This window comes from Alosa sapidissima, chromosome 19 (assembly GCF_018492685.1).
Source record: "Alosa sapidissima isolate fAloSap1 chromosome 19, fAloSap1.pri, whole genome shotgun sequence".
Taxonomy (NCBI): Eukaryota; Metazoa; Chordata; class Actinopteri; order Clupeiformes; family Clupeidae; genus Alosa; species Alosa sapidissima.
In genome coordinates this window covers 26,540,261-26,561,589 of record NC_055975.1, presented here as the reverse complement: position 1 = coordinate 26,561,589, position 21,329 = coordinate 26,540,261, and the positions used below count along the sequence as shown (strand labels likewise).

Genomic DNA, 21,329 nt, shown 5'->3' with positions numbered 1-21,329 from the left:
ACCAAACTTGTAGCTAAGTAGAAGAAGGGAGAAAAGGCTAAAAAAGTTAATTTTATTATTCTAATAAATTATTATTATAATGAATTATGTTATTAATTATTTATTGACGTGTTTCGGTGTAGGGCCTTCTTCAGTGTGTTCCCAGTGAGGCACCACGCCAAAGTGCATCTGTGAAATAAAATTAACTAATGTTAAGTGCAGCCTTTTTCACCTTCAGGGGTTTCAGGGGTTGGCCATGGAGGTGCGAGTGAAGCCCACAGACTATGTTGGAATGAAGCAGATTCCTTTGACACCTGAAGCCTGCGAGCACCTCTGGATTTAAAACACTTTGAGGGAGGTGGTTCTGTGTTTGCTTTTTGGCTCTGATTACACACAGGCTCCGATCCCCACTGTGTCTCAAGCTATTGTAAACATACCCCCCCCCCCCCACACACACACACACAAACACATGCACACATTCACATCTTATTTTCAGTTGATTGCCACACATAAACGCACGCAGACACGCAGAGTATTTGGCCATTGTCCACCTCCTACACACACACACACACACACACACACACACACACACACACACACACACACATGCAGCATTGGGACATTCTCAAGCTCGCCTACTGCTGCACACTGCACTCAATGTAGTATTACGCGGTTTAGTCAACAGCACAAAGCCAGTCGGCATCCATGAAGTCATCATTCCACTGAAACTGAGTGACACTGAATCAGTGGTGGTCACACCTCGCTGCACAGCTTACATAACAGTGGGCTCTGCATGTCCCTGTTAGTTGCCTTTGATGTGTTTTTCTCAGGATGTGATGGGGAGAGGCCTGGAGCGGAACCTGTTTGTTGTGTTGATCACACCCCTAGAGAGAGAGAGAGAGAGAGAGAGAGAGAGAGAGAGTGTAGATCAGACCGCATTTCGACCTATCACACACACACACACACACACACACACACACACACACACACACACACACACGAACACACACCCCTAGAAAGAGAGAGAGAGAGTGTAGATCAGACCATATTTCGACCTATCGCTCATACACACACACACACACACACACACAGGAACATACACTACTGGTCCTCTCCCTCTGTTCTCCTCTTTCTCTCACACCCTTTTTTGCTGTGATTCTAACCCTAGGCCTACATCTTGTACTCTCTCTCCCTCTTTCTTTCTCTCTCCCTCTCTCTCTCTCTCTCTCTCTCCCTTTGTCATTAGGGTCTCTTGACTCCCCATCATCATATTTAGCTGTGTGTTGGCGATGGCATCTATAGAGCGCTAAATGGATGTGTTGGCCTGGCCCCATGCGGCAACCTCCTGACAGAGGGCACAGTTCATCACCCCAGGCCAACAGTGCCCCTCCTATGCCCCTGTGTAGTTTTAAAACGCTGTGATGCCCCCCCCCCCCATGTGGTGTAGAAGCACTAGTTGACCTCCTGAGTGGCTCTGTAGTTTTGAAACACTGTTGCCTCATTTTTCCCCATGTAGTGTTACAATAGTATTTACCCCTTTTTGGCCCTAAAAAGCACCTTATGCCCCAGAGGGGATATTAGTTAAAGGTGCTCTAAGCCAGTGGTTTTCAAAGTGGGGGCCGCGAGGGGGTGCCAGGGGGGCCTCAGCAAGTTGGAAAGAAAAATGGTTGTTATACAATGCCATTATAATAATTTGTCACATATCTGAAAATTATATTTCCCATGATAATAACTGGGAATAATAGTAGAGTGATAACTGTCATATAGCAGAAAGCCCCAAATGCAATTTTTACACACTTTATGCTCCATCGCGAAGTGCTTGTGGCTAAAATAATAATTAGGATTAGCTTAATGTATTTTTACATTTGCCGTAGTATTGTAGATGGGTTTAATAACACATCAAGGGGGTCCTTGGCCAGAACCTAGTGGTATTTGGGGGGCCTTGTCATGGAAAAGTTTGGGAACCCCTGCTCTAACCGATGCTGGGTAACGTCACTTCTGTTGACTTTCAAACAAAACAGAGAGCTAGCTACTTCCTCCCCCTCCCTCCCGTGCTGCTCACGTGCAATTGAAACTCTCCTAAACGCGCATCTCGTCTGTGATTTGCTGGAACAGTTTGTTATGTTTTTATAGGCTAGGTTTGCCCAGGTTGTTTTTGTTGCCGTTTTTGGAGCCTGGGCTGTCCACAGAGATCGCGTTTTTTTCCGTGTATTCAGGACACAGACAGCTAGCGGTTGGTTAGGTGATGTTTGCAGTAAGTGACATAAAATGTTTTAGCCTAAAAAACGCGTGGCATCGCCCAACCACCGGGCCGCGGGACATTCCTAACCGGGCCGTAGCCTACGACATGAGTTTAAAAAAAAATGCATGCAAACTAAACTAAATTTAATTCGCAATAATGTCACATTTTTACATGGCATAGGCCTATATGCAGTTGCTTGATTGCACGCATGTTTGCATTTTGCAAGGTCTATTTTCTTACGTCTGTCTGTCCCGCCTTGAACACTTTACATATTGCCTTCAGCGCTGCGCAGCCTCAGGTCAGCTCACTTCACTTGATCAGTTCTTGGCGAACGGTATGTCACACGAAGTTAGCTAAACTGCTAGAATGAGCAACAAAAAACAAGCATCTTTTTAGCAGGTCACTGGCCAGAGTGTTTGAGTTGAGAGAGCCGCTGCAGAGATTTCTTACAGAAAAAAAGCTGCACATTTTAGTGATGAGGACTGGGTGTCAAAACTCGCTTACCTGTGTGACATATTCGGGTTGCTTAATGACCTCAACCTGTCACTCCAGGGGAGAATGACGACTGTCTTTAAACTGGCAGATAAAGTCGCTGCATTTAAAGCCAAGCTTGATTTGTGGGGACGACGAGTGGACCGGGGTGTATTTGATATGTTCCAAACAGTAGTGGGGGTTTTGGGAAAGACTGAGGCAGGGCCCTTTCTCTCGCAGCTGGTGTGCGATCACCTTGTTGCGCTTTCAAATGAGTTTGACCGTGACTTCCCATCCTCCAAAGATCCACGGCAAACCAATGAGTGGGTCCGCAACCCATTTGTCAATATCCCAAATAGTCCTAACTTGTCAGTGCAGGAGGAAGAGCAGTTGATCGAAAATGCAAATGACGGTGGTCTTAAGAGTGTCTATAAGGAAACCTCTCTGGCGGGTTTTGGATAAAAAACAAAGCAGAATATCCCGAGATAGCCGTAAAAGCGCTGAAAACGTTGCTACCATTTCCCACCACCTATATGCGAGGCCGGGTTTTCGGCAATGACTGCAACTAAGACCAAATTGCGCAATCGACTGGACATTTCAAACACACTGAGGGTGTCTCTTTCTTCCATCATTCCATAAGCAGGGCTCCCACTGATTATATTCATAATGCACGTTTAGTTCCCATGTTTTGTTCCCATATTTTGTTAAGCATGTTCACACTTATAGATGTAGCTTCATATTGTTCAATTTTCACTTCTTCAAGTTCATGTTTTTCACATGTTTAAGAGATTGTTACCTTCACTGTTCATACATAACTGGAGCTAGTTCTTTTCAAGTAATGCATGCACAACACATATGGAACATGGAACCCCCAAACCCCTCTACCCCTCCCCGCCGGTCCGTAAAAAAAAATAGGAATCAAACCGGTCCATGGTACATAAAAGGTTGGGGACCCCTGGCTTAGAGCACCTTTAAACTACTGGGCCATTTTGCCCATGTGAACATTTAAAGCCATTTTTGCTTCTGCAGTGAGTGTTGTAGCTTTGACGTGCTGTTTGCCACTGCGGCAGTAAGCGTTGTAGCTTTAAAGTGCTGTTTGCATGACCTTGTGGTTCAGGGATCAACTTATCTCCGCTGCTGAAGCGGAATGGCCTGGCAGAACTTGAACACACACACACACACACACACACACACACACACACATACACACACACACACACACAGGGCCCTTTTTATGGAGCGCCAGTCAAAATAATCTGTCCTGTTTTCCCGCTCTGTGATTTGCACAGAGCAGAGCGAGTCGGCGAGCCTGCGAACCCCAGCCGTGGCTGCCCGTTGTTTTGATGTCCAGATATTTCCACGCTGCGCCGTGTTGGCGCTGCGGACTGCCCCTTCCTCCCCCCTCCCTCCCCCTCTCTCCTCTCTCTGGCCGGTCCAGTGGGGTTCTGTGTTGGCACTGGGCTCAAACGTCGGCGGACCAAACTTAGCCCCGGAGGCTGTGGCCCTTTTGTTTCCCTGATGGTAAATTGCGGTCATCCTGGCGAGGATTTTACGGCGGCGTTTGGGAAAGGCTGGACCCGGCCCTGTCCGCCCAGGAGCTGCTTCAGAGAAGTCTGGAATTATATGGTCTTCGCACAAGTGCACGCTCGCTGTCCTCTCTCCCACACGCACACACACAAACACAATCACACATACACACCCACATGCACAGACACACATGTGTGCGCACACACATACACACACAACACAACACATGCACATACACACACTCTCTTACACACAACAAATGCACATACACACATGTGTGCGCACACGCACACAACACATGCACATACACACATGTGGTTTGAAATCTCTGTCACCCGGTTAATTACCCTGCCGCTGTTTACTGTTCTATTTCCGTCCCGCGTTCCTGTTCCTCTTCCTATGCCGCCGTCTCGGTTCCACCGCGGGCCCCACGGCGGCCAAAGAGCGAGCGCGAGACGGAGGGCAGGCAGAGTTGAGCGTGAGGCTGAAGGTCCTGCCGCGGAGAGCAGACGCCGGCCGCACGCTAGTGGACACAGAGGAGGAAGAGGAGGAAATAGCTCAGCGATGGCCTAGAGTGGAACCACCGATGTGAAGGGTCTCCTAGAAGAGGCAGGTGTATAGGCCCAGCCTACGAGGCAGAACAAGGCGAAGGGGTCTTTCTCTCAGGCCTTTATGGACAGTGCAGGGGTTATTTCATGGCCCATACAAATCCACACACACACAGAATGTACACATACAGAAAGCAGAGACAGAATACATTCCTGTAGAAACAAATGCACACATGCATTTACCCACTCACACACACAAGCATCCATATGCACACAGAATACCTTACTCCTTACACACACACACACACACACACACACACACTCACAGGAGGGTCTGTTGTCAGTTCTCTTCCCTCTTTGTGTCTTCTGTAGTGTTATATGTGAAAATATGTAATATGATATAATATAATATAAAATAAATGACCTACTTCTCTCAGCCTTGTAAGGTCTTCAAATAAATACGCCGTTTGTGAATTCTGTTTGGTCTGTGTAGTAGTGACCTAGTACACCTCATCGCCTTCTTTGTGAAGAAGTTAGAATGAGGGTCACTCGAGTCATGGATTGGTCCTCTCAGAGAATTGTTAGAGCTAATGTGTGTTTGCTGAAAGGGTAGCACAAAAGGTAGGCCTTCATATATCTGTTTGTGTATGAGAGGGAGAGAGAGAGAGAGAGAAAAGGAGAGAAAGAGAGAGAGAGAGAGAGGGAGAGAAAGGGAGAGAAATAGAGAGAGAGCATGTGAATAAGTGACAGAGAAAGGGAGAGCAAGGCTGTATTTGAGTGAGTGAGTGTATGTGTGTGTTGTGAGTGTGTGAGTGTACAGTATGTGTGTGTTGAGGCAGTTTTTTGAGTGTGCATCAGCAATAGCAGGAGAAAAGAAACAAGAGCGACATCAGGGGGAAGTCTAAGCGTATACACACAGAATACCTCACTTCTTACACACACACACACACACAGACACACACACACACACTGAGTGTATGGCCACTAATGAGTGGGGAACAGTGAGCACCCCAGTCTCCGCCACCAGAGGAGCGCAGTAAATGCCTTCCTCACCGCCACAGACCGGTTCTCTGCTGGCTCCGCAAGCGACTTTTTTTATCTCCTTCCTGTGCAGCGTGGGAGGACTTCCAAGAGGAGAGATAAAGAGAGAGAGTGTGTGTGTGTGTGTGTGTGTAAGCCAGGGAGATGCAGCAGGTAGTGGATGTCAGTGTATCCCTGGTGGAGTTGAATTTAGAGGTTGTCCCAGTTAATATTTCGAGATGTCTTTTTGAAGCCAGCGCCCCCCCCCCCCCCCTGCCTGACATGCTAATGTAGTGTTTGTGTGGAGGCGCATGGAGACACAGCGCTGAGCTCCCCACGGACTGACTGCTTGCTGTGGAGCCACGCTGGTCCGTACCGCTCCCCTCATGGAAAAGAACTATAGCAATACTATAATATTTTTATACAGTAATACACTAATAGTAGTTCTATAGCAGTCTATACTACTTATTCTGATAGTGATTAAAACACTCTTCGCTGTCTCTTTTGAATGGAAACGCTTCCAACACGCTTGCGTGTTGCGTGAAAAATAGGCGCCGGTCCTATTTCTAGCATGCGCACGTTTTCGGCACGGCTCAAGCCACGCTTGAGATGTGCATGTCACGCAGGCAGTGTGCAACCTCTAACCTGTTAACATGGGAGCCGAAATGAAACGGACACGCCACGCAGCTGACACACTCGCTCCGCACAGGCAGTTTGCAGCCAGCCTAGCGCATTAGATGGGTTTGTGCTATGATTAGTAGTGTTTACTGTGTTGGAGTTTTAGCGTTAGCGCATTAGATGGGTTTGTGCTATGACTAGTAGTGTTCACAGTGTTGGAGTTTTAGCATTAGCGCATTAGATGGGTTTGTGCTATGACTAGTAGTGTTCACAGTGTTGGAGTTTTAGCATTAGCGCATTAGATGGGTTTGTGCTATGACTAGGCTATACTGTAGTAGTGTTCACAGTGTTGGAGTTTTAGCATTAGCACATTAGATGGGTTTGTGCTATGACTAGGCTATACTGTAGTAGTGTTCACAGTGTTGGAGTTTTAGCATTAGCGCATTAGATGGGTTTCTACTATTCTGCTATATTCTGCTAGACTAGACTGTAGGCCTACTAGTTTTTCAGTGGTAGCAGCTTTAGCGCTCTAGCTGGGTCCTTGTGGTCGGCCTCAGATGGCTCTCCTCTTCTGAATACCTCACATTCCTCCTCCGCATGACTGCAATTCTCCTCTCGGCTGCTAACCTCCCCTCTCTTCTCCTCCCATCCCCTTTCACCCTCTCTTCTCCCCTCTCTCCTCCTCTCTTCTCCCCTCTCTCCTCCCCTCTCTCCTCCCCCCTCTTCTCCTCTCTTCTCCCCTCTCTCCTCCCCTCTCTTCTCCCCTCTCTCCTCCCCCCTCTTCTCCCCTCTCTTCTCCCCTCTCTCCTCCCCCCTCTTCTCCTCTCTTCTCCCCTCTCTCCTCCCCCCTCTTCTCCTCTCTTCTCCCCTCTCTTCTCCCCTCTCTCCTCCCCCCTCTTCTCCCCTCTCTCCTCCCCCCTCTTCTCCTCTCTTCTCCCCTCTCTTCTCCCCTCTCTCCTCCCCCCTCTTCTCCTCTCTTCTCCCCTCTCTTCTCCCCTCTTCTCCCCTCTCTCCTCCCCCCTCTTCTCCTCTCTTCTCCCCTCTCTTCTCCCCTCTCTCCTCCCCCCTCTTCTCCTCTCTCCTCCCCTCTCTTCTCCCCTCTCTCCTCCCCCCTCTTCTCCTCTCTTCTCCCCTCTCTTCTCCCCTCTCTCCTCCCCCCTCTTCTCCTCTCTCCTCCCCTCTCTTCTCCCCTCTCTCCTCCCCCCTCTTCTCCTCTCTTCTCCCCTCTTCTCCCCTCTCTTCTCCCCTCTCTCCTCCCCCCTCTTCTCCTCTCTTCTCCCCCCTCTTCTCCCCTCTCTCCTCCCCCCTCTTCTCCTCTCTTCTCCCCTCTCTTCTCCCCTCTCTCCTCCCCTCTCTTCTCCCCTCTCTCCTCCCCCCTCTTCTCCCCTCTCTCCTCCCCCCTCTTCTCCTCTCTTCTCCCCCCTCTTCTCCCCTCTCTCCTCCCCCCTCTTCTCCTCTCTTCTCCCCTCTCTCCTCCCCCCTCTTCTCCTCTCTTCTCCCCTCTCTTCTCCCCTCTCTCCTCCCCCCTCTTCTCCTCTCTCCTCCCCTCTCTTCTCCCCTCTCTCCTCCCCCCTCTTCTCCTCTCTTCTCCCCTCTCTTCTCCCCTCTCTCCTCCCCCCCTCTTCTCCTCTCTCCTCCCCTCTCTTCTCCCCTCTCTCCTCCCCCCTCTTCTCCTCTCTCCTCCCCTCTCTTCTCCCCTCTCTCCTCCCCCCTCTTCTCCTCTCTTCTCCCCTCTCTTCTCCCCTCTCTCCTCCCCTCTCTTCTCCCCTCTCTCCTCCCCCCTCTTCTCCTCTCTTCTCCCCTCTCTCCTCCCCTCTCTTCTCCCCTCTCTCCTCCCCTCTCTTCTCCCCTCTCTCCTCCCCCCTCTTCTCCTCTCTTCTCCCCTCTCTCCTCCCCTCTCTTCTCCCCTCTCTCCTCCCCTCTCTTCTCCCCTCTCTCCTCCCCTCTCTTCTCCCCTCTCTCCTCCCCCCTCTTCTCCTCTCTTCTCCCCTCTCTCCTCCCCCCTCTTCTCCTCTCTTCTCCCCTCTCTTCTCCCCTCTCTCCTCCCCCCTCTTCTCCTCTCTCCTCCCCTCTCTTCTCCCCTCTCTCCTCCCCCCTCTTCTCCTCTCTTCTCCCCTCTCTTCTCCCCTCTCTCCTCCCCCCTCTTCTCCTCTCTCCTCCCCTCTCTTCTCCCCTCTCTCCTCCCCCCTCTTCTCCTCTCTCCTCCCCTCTCTTCTCCCCTCTCTCCTCCCCCCTCTTCTCCTCTCTTCTCCCCTCTCTTCTCCCCTCTCTCCTCCCCTCTCTTCTCCCCTCTCTCCTCCCCCCTCTTCTCCTCTCTTCTCCCCTCTCTCCTCCCCTCTCTTCTCCCCTCTCTCCTCCCCTCTCTTCTCCCCTCTCTCCTCCCCCCTCTTCTCCTCTCTCCTCCCCTCTCTCCTCCCCTCTCTTCTCCCTGTATTTTTCTCCCCATTGCTTTCCCTCCTCTCCTCTCCTCTCCTCTCATTTCCTCTCTTCTCTTCTCTTCTCTTCTCTTCTCTTCTCTCGCTCCCACTGCATAGCCAGTACAAGTTTTTAAGTAACTTTTGTTTGCAGCTTCTTTTAACCCTTCTTGCTTTCTGGAAGGAAAGTTGGTATGTACCGGTATGTAGGAGACTTTCACACCAGACAGATTAAGGCATTAAGCACTCTTGCACATAGCTGGAACTTCCTTGACTGTAATTATTGTCTGTAGCTCTCCAGCAGGTAGTTTTTTTCATGGAATGCTACACATTTGGTGTGTGTGTGTGGAGGGGTGTGTGTGTGTGTGTGGGGTGGGGGCGGGGTGATGAGAGGGTGGTGAGGCAGGAATGTTCCGGAACTTGTTGCCGCCATCACCACGGAGTCACCTGCCTGGAGCCATCCGTTTCTCTCATTGCTCGCAGGCACAGACAGCAGTTAACTCTCTCTCTGTCTCTCTCTCTCACTCTCTTTCTTTCTTTCTCTCTCTCTCTCTCTCTCTCTCTCGGGTAGGCATGGTCATTGTTAAAGTTTGGCAGACACTGCAGTCAGTTCTAACTTTCTCACAAGGAAACTGATCTGGTCTACTCTACCACAAGCAGTCTGCATCCAACACACTTGGCAGGCTCATTTACAGCTGTGTATCTCTGAACTTTCCGGAACCTGCGGGGAGATGAGCTGGATTGTGGCCTGCATCATCCCCTGCCAGAGAAGAGAGGGCCTGATATGACTGCCATGAGTCTGGTTCCACTGGAGAACAGGAAAGACTCAGATATGTCTAAAGAACATAAAAGAGTTGGGTTCCACAGGAGAACGGAAAAGACTCCAATCTCTAGAGGGCATAAAAGAGTGTGATGCCAGTGGAGAACGGAAAATATTCTGATCTCTAGAAAACATTGTTGTGTTCTGCTGGTGAACAGAAACCCTACCGCAGAGCTCTGACCACATATACAGGCCTAGGAAGCCTCTGGGGTAGATCTAGACTGGACCATGCCCGGATCTGACTTACTTTGGTCGGATCTTGACCCATTCCCGTGTCACGTGTTGTTCTAGATCTGGCCGAACTGATGTCCTACGTCCAAATATCCAAGGGGGGTGAATACTTTAATAGGCATTGTGTATGTTCTCTGGACGTAGTGTCTTTCTTCAAGGAATGCGGCAGGCTCACATTTGTGCAATACTGCACAGACAGAATGGAGTCGATACCTGTCCTGTACTTCTCTAGGTATCTGCACTGATCTACGAGTCCAAGGAGCACAGGTGAGCAGGTGAGTGTGAGTGACTCCAGCAGGTCTGTTTGAAATTCATCACGTAAGCACGGCTGCCTCGGCGCTGCCTTTGAAGTGTCAGTGGCGCCGTCGGACTGAGATGGAAAATAAGGGCCTGGGTTGGTCTTTCCAGAGAAAGCATCTCAGGGATGGCTTTGACCTTTTCACCTGTGGCTTCTGGGAGATTGTTGCCAGGGCTTGCAGCTCCACGCCCCGTACCCCTTGCTATTTTCTCCCTCTCTATTTCTCCCTCTCTCTCTCTCTCTCTCTCTCTTTCAATCTCTTTCTCTCTCTCTCTCCTTTTTTTTTCTGTCAGTATTTGCTGTGCAATATTAGTGTGGATGAAATTCCAGGCATGTATCATGTGCTTGCCGGTGGGGTGTGTGCGTGAGCGTGCGTGCGTGCGTGTGTGTGGAGGTGTCACATTTTCGGTGTGCGTAGACAGACAAGTTCCAACAAGGCCTGTGTGTGCTGGCAGTGGAGAAACAGCTGGTGAGATGCTCGACTGTGAATCAGTAGTAGTCAGAGTATCAGACCGACGCAGGAGAATCAGTAGTAGTCAGAGTATCAGACCGACGCAGGAGAATCAGTAGTAGTCAGAGTATCAGACCGACGCAGGAGAATCAGTAGTAGTCAGAGTATCAGACCGACGCAGGAGAATCAGTAGTAGTCAGAGTATCAGACCGACGCAGGAGAATCAGTAGTAGTCAGAGTATCAGACCGACGCAGGAGAATCAGTAGTAGTCAGAGTATCAGACCGACGCAGGAGAATCGGTAATAGTCAGAGTATCAGACCGACGCAGGAGAATCGGTAGTAGTCAGAGTATCAGACCGACGCAGGAGAATCAGTAGTAGTCAGAGTATCAGACCGACGCAGGAGAATCAGTAGTAGTCAGAGTATCAGACCGACGCAGGAGAATCAGTAGTAGTCAGAGTATCAGACCGACGCAGGAGAATCAGTAGTAGTCAGAGTATCAGACCGACGCAGGAGAATCAGTAGTAGTCAGAGTATCAGACCGACGCAGGAGAATCAGTAATAGTCAGAGTATCAGGCAGACGCAGAAAAGCTTTAGGGATGAGTTTCTGGGGTTAGGGAGAACACTGTTTGGACTTCAGTCCCCCGTTGAGTACAGTTCTGGGGAGAACACTGTTTGGACTTCAGTTCCCCGTTGAGTACAGTTCTGGGGTTAGGGAGAACACTGTTTGGACTTCAGTCCCCCGTTGAGTACAGTTCTGGGGTTAGGGAGAACACTGTTTGGACTTCAGTCCCCCGTTGAGTACAGTTCTGGGGTTAGGGAGAACACTGTTTGGACTTCAGTCCCCCGTTGAGTACAGTTCTGGGGTTAGGGAGAACACTGTTTGGACTTCAGTCCCCCGTTGAGTACAGTTCTGGGGAGAACACTGTTTGGACTTCAGTTCCCCGTTGAGTACAGTTCTGGGGTTAGGGAGAACACTGTTTGGACTTCAGTCCCCCGTTGAGTACAGTTCTGGGGTTAGGGAGAACACTGTTTGGACTTCAGTCCCCCGTTGAGTACAGTTCTGGGGTTAGGGAGAACACTGTTTGGAGAGTGAATATGAGTAGGGGCCCTTATAGGTCCTTATTTCTGTCCGAGAGTGGGTTCAGAGGTTTTGGAGGAGACACTAGTACCAGGAGGGGAACTTTCTGAGAGTAGAGAATGCAAACCGAAACAAGATTGTGGCATCAGAGTAGACGTGCAATTTTTTTTAATGAAAATTTGGATGTTTAGTGAGTGAGTGAGTGAGTCTCCCCCCAAAAAATCTGGCATAGCAACCTGTGAAGTTGGGTTTTGTATGTAGTACAATACAGTGGAGAGTTCTGTTATCTTCACAGAACAGAACAAGCTTGTTGAGTGCCAAGGGAAGGTAGTCTACTGGGTCTCCATGTTAGAATATGGAGTGTGTGTGTGTGTGTGTGTGTGTGTGTGTGTGTGTGTGTGTGTGCTCCTTCTGACGACAGGTGTAATGTTACACCACTGTCTCTGGTGGCCCATTGCCATCCGGAAACTCCGAGCACGAACAAATCAATTATTGATCGGGATTGTAAGTCCTCTGGAAGTTTGTCAGCTCAAGGCTATCCATCTCGTCCCTTATCAGCCTAAATGCTGACACCACTGTTTCCGTTCCCATCATTTGGGCTAACCGCTCGGTTTCGCCCTGGTGTGTTGTGGGTAATATCAGGCTCGGAGGGCTCTTGGATAGTCCTCTCCTCCTCCTGATGGACTTTATGGTAAATTTAGCTTAGCAAGCGTATTTCAAAACAAGGTCACATGACTGTCAGGGCTTCCTGCCGCATGGGAGAGGTTCCTCTGGGCAGCATCGACGCCATTCTCTCCTCCTCTCCTCTCTCACTCCTCTCTTCCTCTCTTATCCTCTTCTCCAGATTCGGCCTGCGCCTGTCTCACAGCTGCTTCTGAGTCAGATAGATAGATAGATAGATAGATAGATAGATACTTAAATGATCCCCAAGGGAAAAATTCAAGGTCTCCGTAGCATACAGACATCACACACAACATGCACTTACAGCAGAAAAAGTAATACAAGTATATAAATATGGAAAAAACACCACTGAATAATAAAGACAGTAGAAGATAAAAAAAAAATAAATATACTATATATATTAAACATACTAAATAAAACTAAAGTCGGCTAGACTGCATTTTTCTCGACTCTCCTAGATCTCTCTCTCTCTGACATTCTTTCTACTTCTCATACCCCTCTTACTTTTCCCCTTTTTCCCTCCATCCCTTCTTTTTTCTCCTCCCCTCTGCCCCTGCCCCCCCCATTCTACTCTCTCTCTCTCTCTCTCTCTCTCTCTCTCTCTCTCTCTCTCCCTCTCTTTCTCTCCCTGACTCCCACCCTCCCCCCTCTTTAGCAGTGGTGTCCCCCCATTCTCTGCATTCCTGTAGCTGGCTCCTCTCAACACAGCTGAACTCTCGCTCCCATCAAAGGAAGCTCTGTGCTGGAGGAGAGCTGCTGTTGTAGGACAGAGGGACCTTTTGTGCCCTCCGTGCCCAGCGAGCGGCTCCCCTCCCTGGGGAGGTGAAGTGGGGCTCGCTGGGGTGGTGGTGGTGCAGCGTTGGCCAGCTCTATGGAGATTGGAGAAGTAATTACTGTTTATGTGGCGGCCATCCAGAGCCCCGTTGTTGGGGCCTTGGGAACACGCTGTTGCTAGGCACTTAGGAACGCTGGCGGCGGCGGCAGTGGGCCGAGAGAGCGAAGTCCTCCACGGGATGCAGTGGACATGATGGGGGCTCGGGGGCTTTTCACCAGGAGCATGACTGCTGCTGTCTGCCCTGTGGCCCCCTATGGGTGGGAGTTGGAGGCGACTAGATGTGTGAGTGTGTTTGTGGGTGTGTGTGTGTGTGTGTGTGTGTGTGTGTGTGTGTGTGTGTGTATGTGTGTTTATGTGCGAAAATGTGTGTGTGTGTGTGTGTGCAGGAGTGTGTGTGTGTGTGTTTGTTGGTGCAATAGAGATACTCTGGTCTACCCAGCTTCCACTCTGGCATTCTATACTGAGCCTCTTCTCTTATAGCTGTGCACAAGTAATCTAGTGAAGTGCTTAACTCAGAGAGCAACTGAAGCAGGAGAGCAGGGGACTCTCTCACACACACACACACACACACACACACACACACACACACACACACACACACACACACACAAAGGCATATATAGTTGAGAAAGGAGGGGACTCAATTTCAGGGACACGTTAACAGGAAACTGAAACAAACTACAGACCAAATTTAGAGTTGTAAGAGTGTAAAATATGACCATATTGTCTGACTTCATTCGGATTGGAGTTGTGTATTTTGGAGAATTTGAGATGACTTGTTTTTCTGCCTCTGCACACACACACACACACACACACACACACACACACACACCCTGCCTCTGTACACACACACACACGCAGATTTATCTATTTGTGCCACCCTACTGGGACCCATGTGTGTGTGGACCCAGTTTAGGTGTACCTCAGTGTGTGTGTGGACCCAGTTTATTTGAATTTCCCCTTGGGGATCAATAAAGTATCTATCTATCTATCTATTAGGTGTACCTCAGTGTGTGTGTGGACCCAGTTTATTTGAATTTCCCCTTGGGGATCAATAAAGTATCTATCTATCTATCTATCTAGTTTAGGTGTACTTCAGTGTGTGTGTGGACCCAGTTTATTTGAATTTCCCCTTGGGGATCAGTAAAGTATCTATCTATCTATCTATCTATCTAGTTTAGGTGCACCTCAGTGTGTGTGTGTGTGTGTGTGTGTGTGTGTGTGTGTGTGTGTGTGTGTTTATTTATATGTGTGTTTATATGTGTGCGTGTGTGTGTGTTTATATGTGTGTGTGTGTGTGCGTGTGCGTGTGTGCGTGTGTGTGTTTATATGTGTGTGTGTGTGTGTGTGTGTGTGGTCTTATCTGTTGCAGGCTTGCCGTTGTGTTTTTGTTCTTCTCCTTCCAACCACAGACTAGTTTCATCATCGTTAGCTGTTTACCACTGTTGCCAGGCAACAGGCAGGCAGGAGAGAGTGTTTTACTGGGGTATTTGTGTGTGTGTGTGTGTGTGTGTGTGTTTAGTTCATTTCTGAAATTCCTCACCGTGGAGAACACTCCTGTCTGTCAGACATGCTCATACCAGTTCATTTCTCACACACTTCTAAAATGCTGAGTCATGTGTCCATAGAGCCGTCTAGTTGATTTTGACAGCCTAGAGCTTAGAGTAATTAGTAGTGTTAGTATGCCTATAAAGCAGGAGCCATCAGACACACGGTTTCTAAATAAAGACTTCAACGGACTGATCTTCTTGGCCAGTCCAGCTGCACTGCGCGCGTTCTGTCTGCTTTGCTGACCATCATATCTGACCGTCTGCCTCCCCTCCCTGTAAACTGCGTCCTGCTGCAGCATCATCACTGTCGGAAGCTGCCTGCCTGCCTGCTGCCTCCCAATTGATCCCGTGGCAGTGCGGATTGGGCTCTCCCGGGCTGGCCACTGCCCTGTGAGGTCACCCGCGTGATAACGCCATCTCCGCTCGCATCTCGCTAATCTGCCACGATGGGGTGGTGGGGGGTCGGGGTTAGCAGAGGCTGGATTAGCGGGATCTCCGCTCCGATCGCCTGGCTTCCTGTCGATGAGAGCGTGGCGTGGCCCCGGCCTTTGGTTGACCCCAGTGACCTGCTCGGGAGTCACTGGGCCCATTCATGCAGCCAGCCTGGGAACCATGGTGTATGAGGGTGTGGGGGGGGGCAGAAGGCTGTGTGTGTATGTGTGTGTGTGTGTGTGTGTGTGTGGCAGCTGCCGCTGTCACGCAGGCTAGGCCATTGCATCCAGTATGCTCCCGAAGCTCTGCGGAACCTCTGTGTTCCTGTCAGACCTGTGGTTGCTGTGGTAACAGCAGAGGCCACAAGCTGACCGTGCTTTTGTGCGTCAGTGCATCTTCTGTGATTTCCCTTTACATTAGGACACACACACACACACACACACACACACACACACACACACGAGTACACAACTTTCATATCACTGTGGAACAGGTCTCATTTTGAGTGAAGTACTTTCTCCATACACAGGAATGGCTAGCCCGTTTAGCCTTTTAGCCATTTTGTCCACGACTAGCTGACTGCTGCCTACAGCACTGACTAGTGATTGTAATAGTTGACTAGTTGATGAAGCTGCTACTTCACATGGTCTCCTGTGAGTCAGTGTGAGTCAGTGCCTGTTCTTGTGTGATTCTCCCTCACATGATGGGCTGCTGTTCTCTGCCTGTCATACTCCTGGTTATGAGGAACTGTGAAAGAGATGTTTTCTGTGTTAGTGAGATGCTTACTGTAGAGATGCTTTCTGTGGTAGTGAGATGCTTTCTGTGGTAGTGAGATGCTTGCTGTGGTAGTGAGATATTTACTGTGGAAATGCTTACTGTCGTAGCGAGATGCTTACTGTAGTAGTGAAATACTTACTGTGGTAGCGAGATGCTTACTGTAGTAGTGAAATACTTACTGTCGTAGCGAGATGCTTACTGTAGTAGTGAAATACTTACTGTCGTAGCGAGATGCTTACTGTGGTAGTGAAATACTTACTGTCGTAGCGAGATGCTTACTGTGGTAGTGAAATACTTACTGTCGTAGCGAGATGCTTACTGTGGTAGCGAGATGGTTACTGCTTATTGTGGTAGTGAGATGCTTACTGTGGAGATGCTTACTGTGGAGATGCTTACTGTGGAGATGCTTATTGTGGTAGCGAGATGCTCGCTGTAGAGACCAGTTCTTCAGCGAATGCTTTGGGTTTGGGTGGTGGGTCTGGGTATTGTGTGCACTTTAGTGGTGCTAGCTGTGTGGATGCAGGTCTGCAGTAAAAGTTATGTTTGTGATGTCAGCTGTACTGTATGGGTGAAGTCTTCACTCTGCAGTGAACGTTGTGTTTGTGATTTTGTGATGTCAGCTGTACTGTATGGGTGAAGTCTTCACTCTGCAGTGAACGTTGTGTTTGTGATTTTGTGATGTCAGCTGTACTGTATGGGTGAAGTCTTCACTCTGCAGTGAACGTTATGTTTGTGATGTCAGCTGTACTGTATGGGTGAAGTCTTCACTCTGCAGTGAACGTTGTGTTTGTGATGTCAGCTGTACTGTATGGGTGAAGTCTTCACTCTGCAGTGAACGTTGTGTTTGTGGTGCTGTGAGAAGAAGTGGGTTTGGATGATCTGGATGGGGTGTGTGTGTGTGTGTGTGTGTGTGTGTGTGTGTGTGTGTGTGTGTGTGTATTTGTGTGTGTGCGGGTTTAGATGGTCTAGCTGGGGTGTGTGCGTGTGTGTCTTTATGTGTGTGTTTCTGTGTGTGTGTGTGCGGGTTTGGATGGTTTAGCTGGAGTGTGTGTGTGTGTGTGCGGGTTTAGATGGTCTAGCTGGGGTGTGTGTGTGTGTGTCTTTATGTGTGTGTTTCTGTGTGTGTGTGTGCGGGTTTGGATGGTTTAGCTGGAGTGTGTGTGTGTGTGTGTGTGTGTGTGTGGGTTTGGATGATCTAGCAGGCGCTTTTTCTGTGCTCCATGTCCCTCTCTTTAATCAGACAGCCGTCTCTCCAGCTCTCCAAACACTCACCCGCCACAGGGCAGATTTACAACCTAGATCACTGCAGCATCCCTGCCCTCAGTGCACGTGTGTGTGTGTGTGTGTGTGTGTGTGTGTGTGAGAGCGAGGGAGAGAGATAGATGCTGCATGGTTCTAGTGGCCTGCAGACCTGCAAAGCCTCTCTGGTGTGTGTGTGTGTGCTGTGTGCTTCCTCTAAAGCTTTGCTGGTGTGTGTGTGTCTGTGTGTGTGTGTAAGTGAGTGTTTGAACTCTTTGCTGCATGCTTCCAGAGTCCTGCAGAGTTGTAAAGCTTTACTGGTGTGTGTGTGTGTGTGTGTGTGTGTGTGTGTGTGTGTGTTGCTGCAGAGCTGTAAAGCTTCGCTGATTATTCTGCACACACTAATCAGGGCTGGGGCTTTAGACACGAGCTGACGGTCCTGTCATTTGTCGTTTGCAGTGGGAGAAATAACCATGAACTTGCTAGATCACTACAGTTTGATAATTTGTTTGTGTGTGTGTGTGTGTTGGGGGATGTGGCTGTGGTGCATGTTTCAGCATGCCATACCACATACGGGTCCCATGCCCATGAGGACGCAGGTTCAAGTCTGGCCTGATATGAGGTCACTTCTCAGTCCCGCTCCCCATCTCTCTCCCACCCACTCATTTCCTGTCTGATCTACACGATCCTATCAGTAAAGGCTACAAAAGCCCATAAAGAAATCTTTTAAACCTTTAATGAATGAATGGATGAATGAAGCCTAGATTTCGGTCTTGAACAAGAGTTAAAGTGGCCAGAGTGTCGCGGCCTGACAACCGGTTGGACCAGGTTTGTTTTCTGAATCTGCTGCTGCGTGCCGTATGTCGTTTTGGATAAGAGCGTCTGCTAAATCCCAGTCACTTAAAGAAAACCCACGACCTATGACCTTTTCCGAAAACCCATGACCTTGCTTGAATGCTGTGGGAACCAAAAGCACTGGCGTGGGGCTCATCTTTGCTTATATGGGCATCTTGTAAGAGCCTCAACCAGCGCTGTAGGTCTTATCATGATCATAGCGAGTGATCTTTTAAAGAGTCCATTGTGTTCCACGGACTTGATGGCGAAGCCATAGAGGAAGTGGACACAATGAAGCGGTTCTGTTCTGCTTCTCTTGTTTTGTTTTTGCAGAATGAGACCAGTAAGGAGGGAGGCAGTAAAAGAGTTTTACTGTAGCCTAATGACTCCTCTCCAAGGTCCCGGTCGGCTCTGTGGAAAACCCTGAGAAACCTAGAGAGGAAATCACTCCGTGCTGCCAAAGTCCACCGATGCCTCGTGTGTGTATGTGTGTGTGTGTGTCCGTTGTCCTCCAGTGACATGGCTGTTTAACTGGATGTGATGCGGAGTTGACTCTGAGCACCCCGAGGTGCATTAGGTGCTGGCTCTCCCTGGCGTACCGCGTGGATTTGGACGCATCGAAATAAAACCACTTGCGAGCCTCAACAGCTGTGTTTAGATTTACAAGCGATTACAAATGCTGTGGTGGTCCTGTGTGTGTGTGTGTGTGTGTGTGTGTGTGTGTGTGTGTGTGTGTTTGTTTGTTTTGGGATATGATTTCGTGTAGTTAATCCCCCCCCCCACCCTACCTAGTTTGTAGTGCAGGGGATGTGAATGCGATTAGTAGACACTAATCAGAGATACGGTTACACAATACGCTCTGCTGTCTGTCGGAGAGTCCACTCCAGACCACTTCCTCTGACTGATGATGCCTCCACCATATGCACACACACAAACACACACACACACACCGGTGTGGGAACCTTGCCAGCAGATACACACAGCTCTGTTTTGATATCTTTATAGCCAATATGCCTGAGGATGCCCACATACATCAACAAGGTTGATGTAAATGCTCCGATATACATCAATGTGTTACAGCCTATATGCATCAGCAGGTCTTCCTGCCCGCTATGTTAGCTGGTGTGTACGTTTGGTTTACACACTCATCAGTTGTTCGGCTACTCGTATGGTCCAGTAAGGGGGGGTCTGCAGAGTGCCCGGAGCGCCAGCTAGTGTGGACATCTAGATATCAATCAATCAATCAATCAGTCAATCAATCAATTATTATGGGCTGCTGTGTAGGTTATGTGTGTGAGCTGGTTGGCTGTTTGTGTTGCCTAGTGACTCTAAAAGGCGGGCGTGACATGTTTTATTGCACATCAGACAGCGCAGCGCGTAGCATGCGTCGTGCCGGCTCTGAGGGTACATTTATGACGCGCGTTGTGATGTGTTATGTCAGATGCTCTGATGATTTGTGGTTTCATGCAGCGCAGCACAGCTTCTCTATTTATGGCATCTCTAATCACGGGGGGGGTGGGGGGTGACAATTGATCCGCGTGGAGTTTGCTCATTCCCATCGTCACGCGTCACGTGCGCTCTGATTGGCCGGTAGCATTAGCGTCCCGACGGAGGGCCGTGGGAGAGGATCACCGCACACCGTTGGGACGAGAGTGAGAGCGGGAGCACGAGAGGGGAGCACTGACGGCGAGCGACGCGTCCACGTGACCCGGCCTCCGATGGCTCGTGACTAACGTGATCTGAGCATGCTCCACTCTGGCGAAGAGTGTAGAGGAGCAGCAGAGTGTGTGTCTCTGTGTGTGGAGCTCTGACTTTGCTGCGTGTGTCTCGGAGTGTGTGTAGAGCTGTGATGATTTTGTGTGTGTGTTACTGTGTGTTTTGTGTGTGTGTGTGTGTTTGCGCCAGGTTGTGAGTGGAACAGCAGGATAATGAGACACTGGCTCTAGAGTGTGTATAGAGGTATGATCTCATGGTTTGTATGTGTGTGCATGCAGGCTGACACTAGAGGAGAGCTGGGAGGCTCAATCCGGAGTGTGTGTGTGTGTGTGTGTGTGTGTGTGTTTGGAGCTGTGATGGCTTGCAGTGTCTCCACGTGCTTAGCTCAAGGGCACCCATATAGACATCAGTGAGTTCACTTTGATGTGTACTCGGGATGTTTGATCCAGCCAGCTATAGCCTATTCCTGTGTGTGTGTGTGTGTGTTTGAGAGCGGGTATGTGTGTGTAGGCACGTGTGTATGGGTGCAAATGAAAGTGTGTGTGTGTGTGTGTGTGTGTGTGTGTGTGTGTGTGTGTGCAGGGCAGTAAAGTGGAGTGTGGTGTGAGTTTGATACAAGATCATGATCAGTCAAACTTCTAAGCCTTACTATTTTTCATCCCTGTCCATTCTGAAACGGTGTTGTGTCGTCATCTAACACTCATCTGTGTGTGTGTGTGTGTGTGTGTACTGAAGTCCATTAGTGCTGTGTCTGTATGTGTGTGTGTGTGTGTGTGTGTGTGTGTATGTGTGTGTGTGTACTGTGTACTTGACGGACATCTTGTCTAGTTCCTGTGCCTCACTCTGAGATGAGTATTAAGAAGAAAGATTTCCTGTCTGAGAGTTCCGGCTTAAGCCTTCACGCTTCAGTCCAAATGGGTTTGAACAGTCGGCATGTTATTGGGAGCGAACACACCGGCCTCGAATGCTGCACGTGGTGCAACACAGCCACACAGCCAAATATAGCCTAGCGGCTACACACACACACACACACACACACACAGAAACACACACACACACACACACACACACACCAGGACTTAAAGATGCCTCATATTCTCCTCGCAGATTGAGCAAAATGAGGATGTCAGTCGTGCTCTGCCCAAATCCCTGTTTTTCTCCTCTTTTTAACACTTTTTCATTTGTTGTGGCCCATGTGAATGCCTCAACCACTTCACTATAGAGAGGAAGTTCATGTGCCAAGTTCCGCGTGGCTCTGTGTCTGAGTGAGAAAGGAAAAAATGTAAAAAAAACATCTGGCACATGTTCCTGAAAATCTCCATCTCATCTAAGTCTCTACCAATTTAATCTTTTTTTTTACTTCTATTTTTTTTTATCATTTTGCACCATTCTTTTTAAACAATAAATAAATGAATAAATATTTTTTTCAGTTTGTTTATGTTCATAATCTTTTCATATAACAGTGACTATTATTAGTAATAATGTTATTGTTATTTATGAATCTGTCTACCTATTTTTTTTGACATTTTTTGTCATGTGTTTAGTAAAGAGGGTGGGGGTGAA

The 21,329-nt window shown here is 49.0% G+C and overlaps 1 protein-coding gene across 1 annotated transcript in view; it reads left to right on the top strand.

The window, feature by feature from the left end:
* LOC121693043 (signal-induced proliferation-associated 1-like protein 1) overlaps positions 1 to 21,329 on the top strand; it is a 68,872-nt gene that overhangs the window by 7,986 nt on the left and 39,557 nt on the right.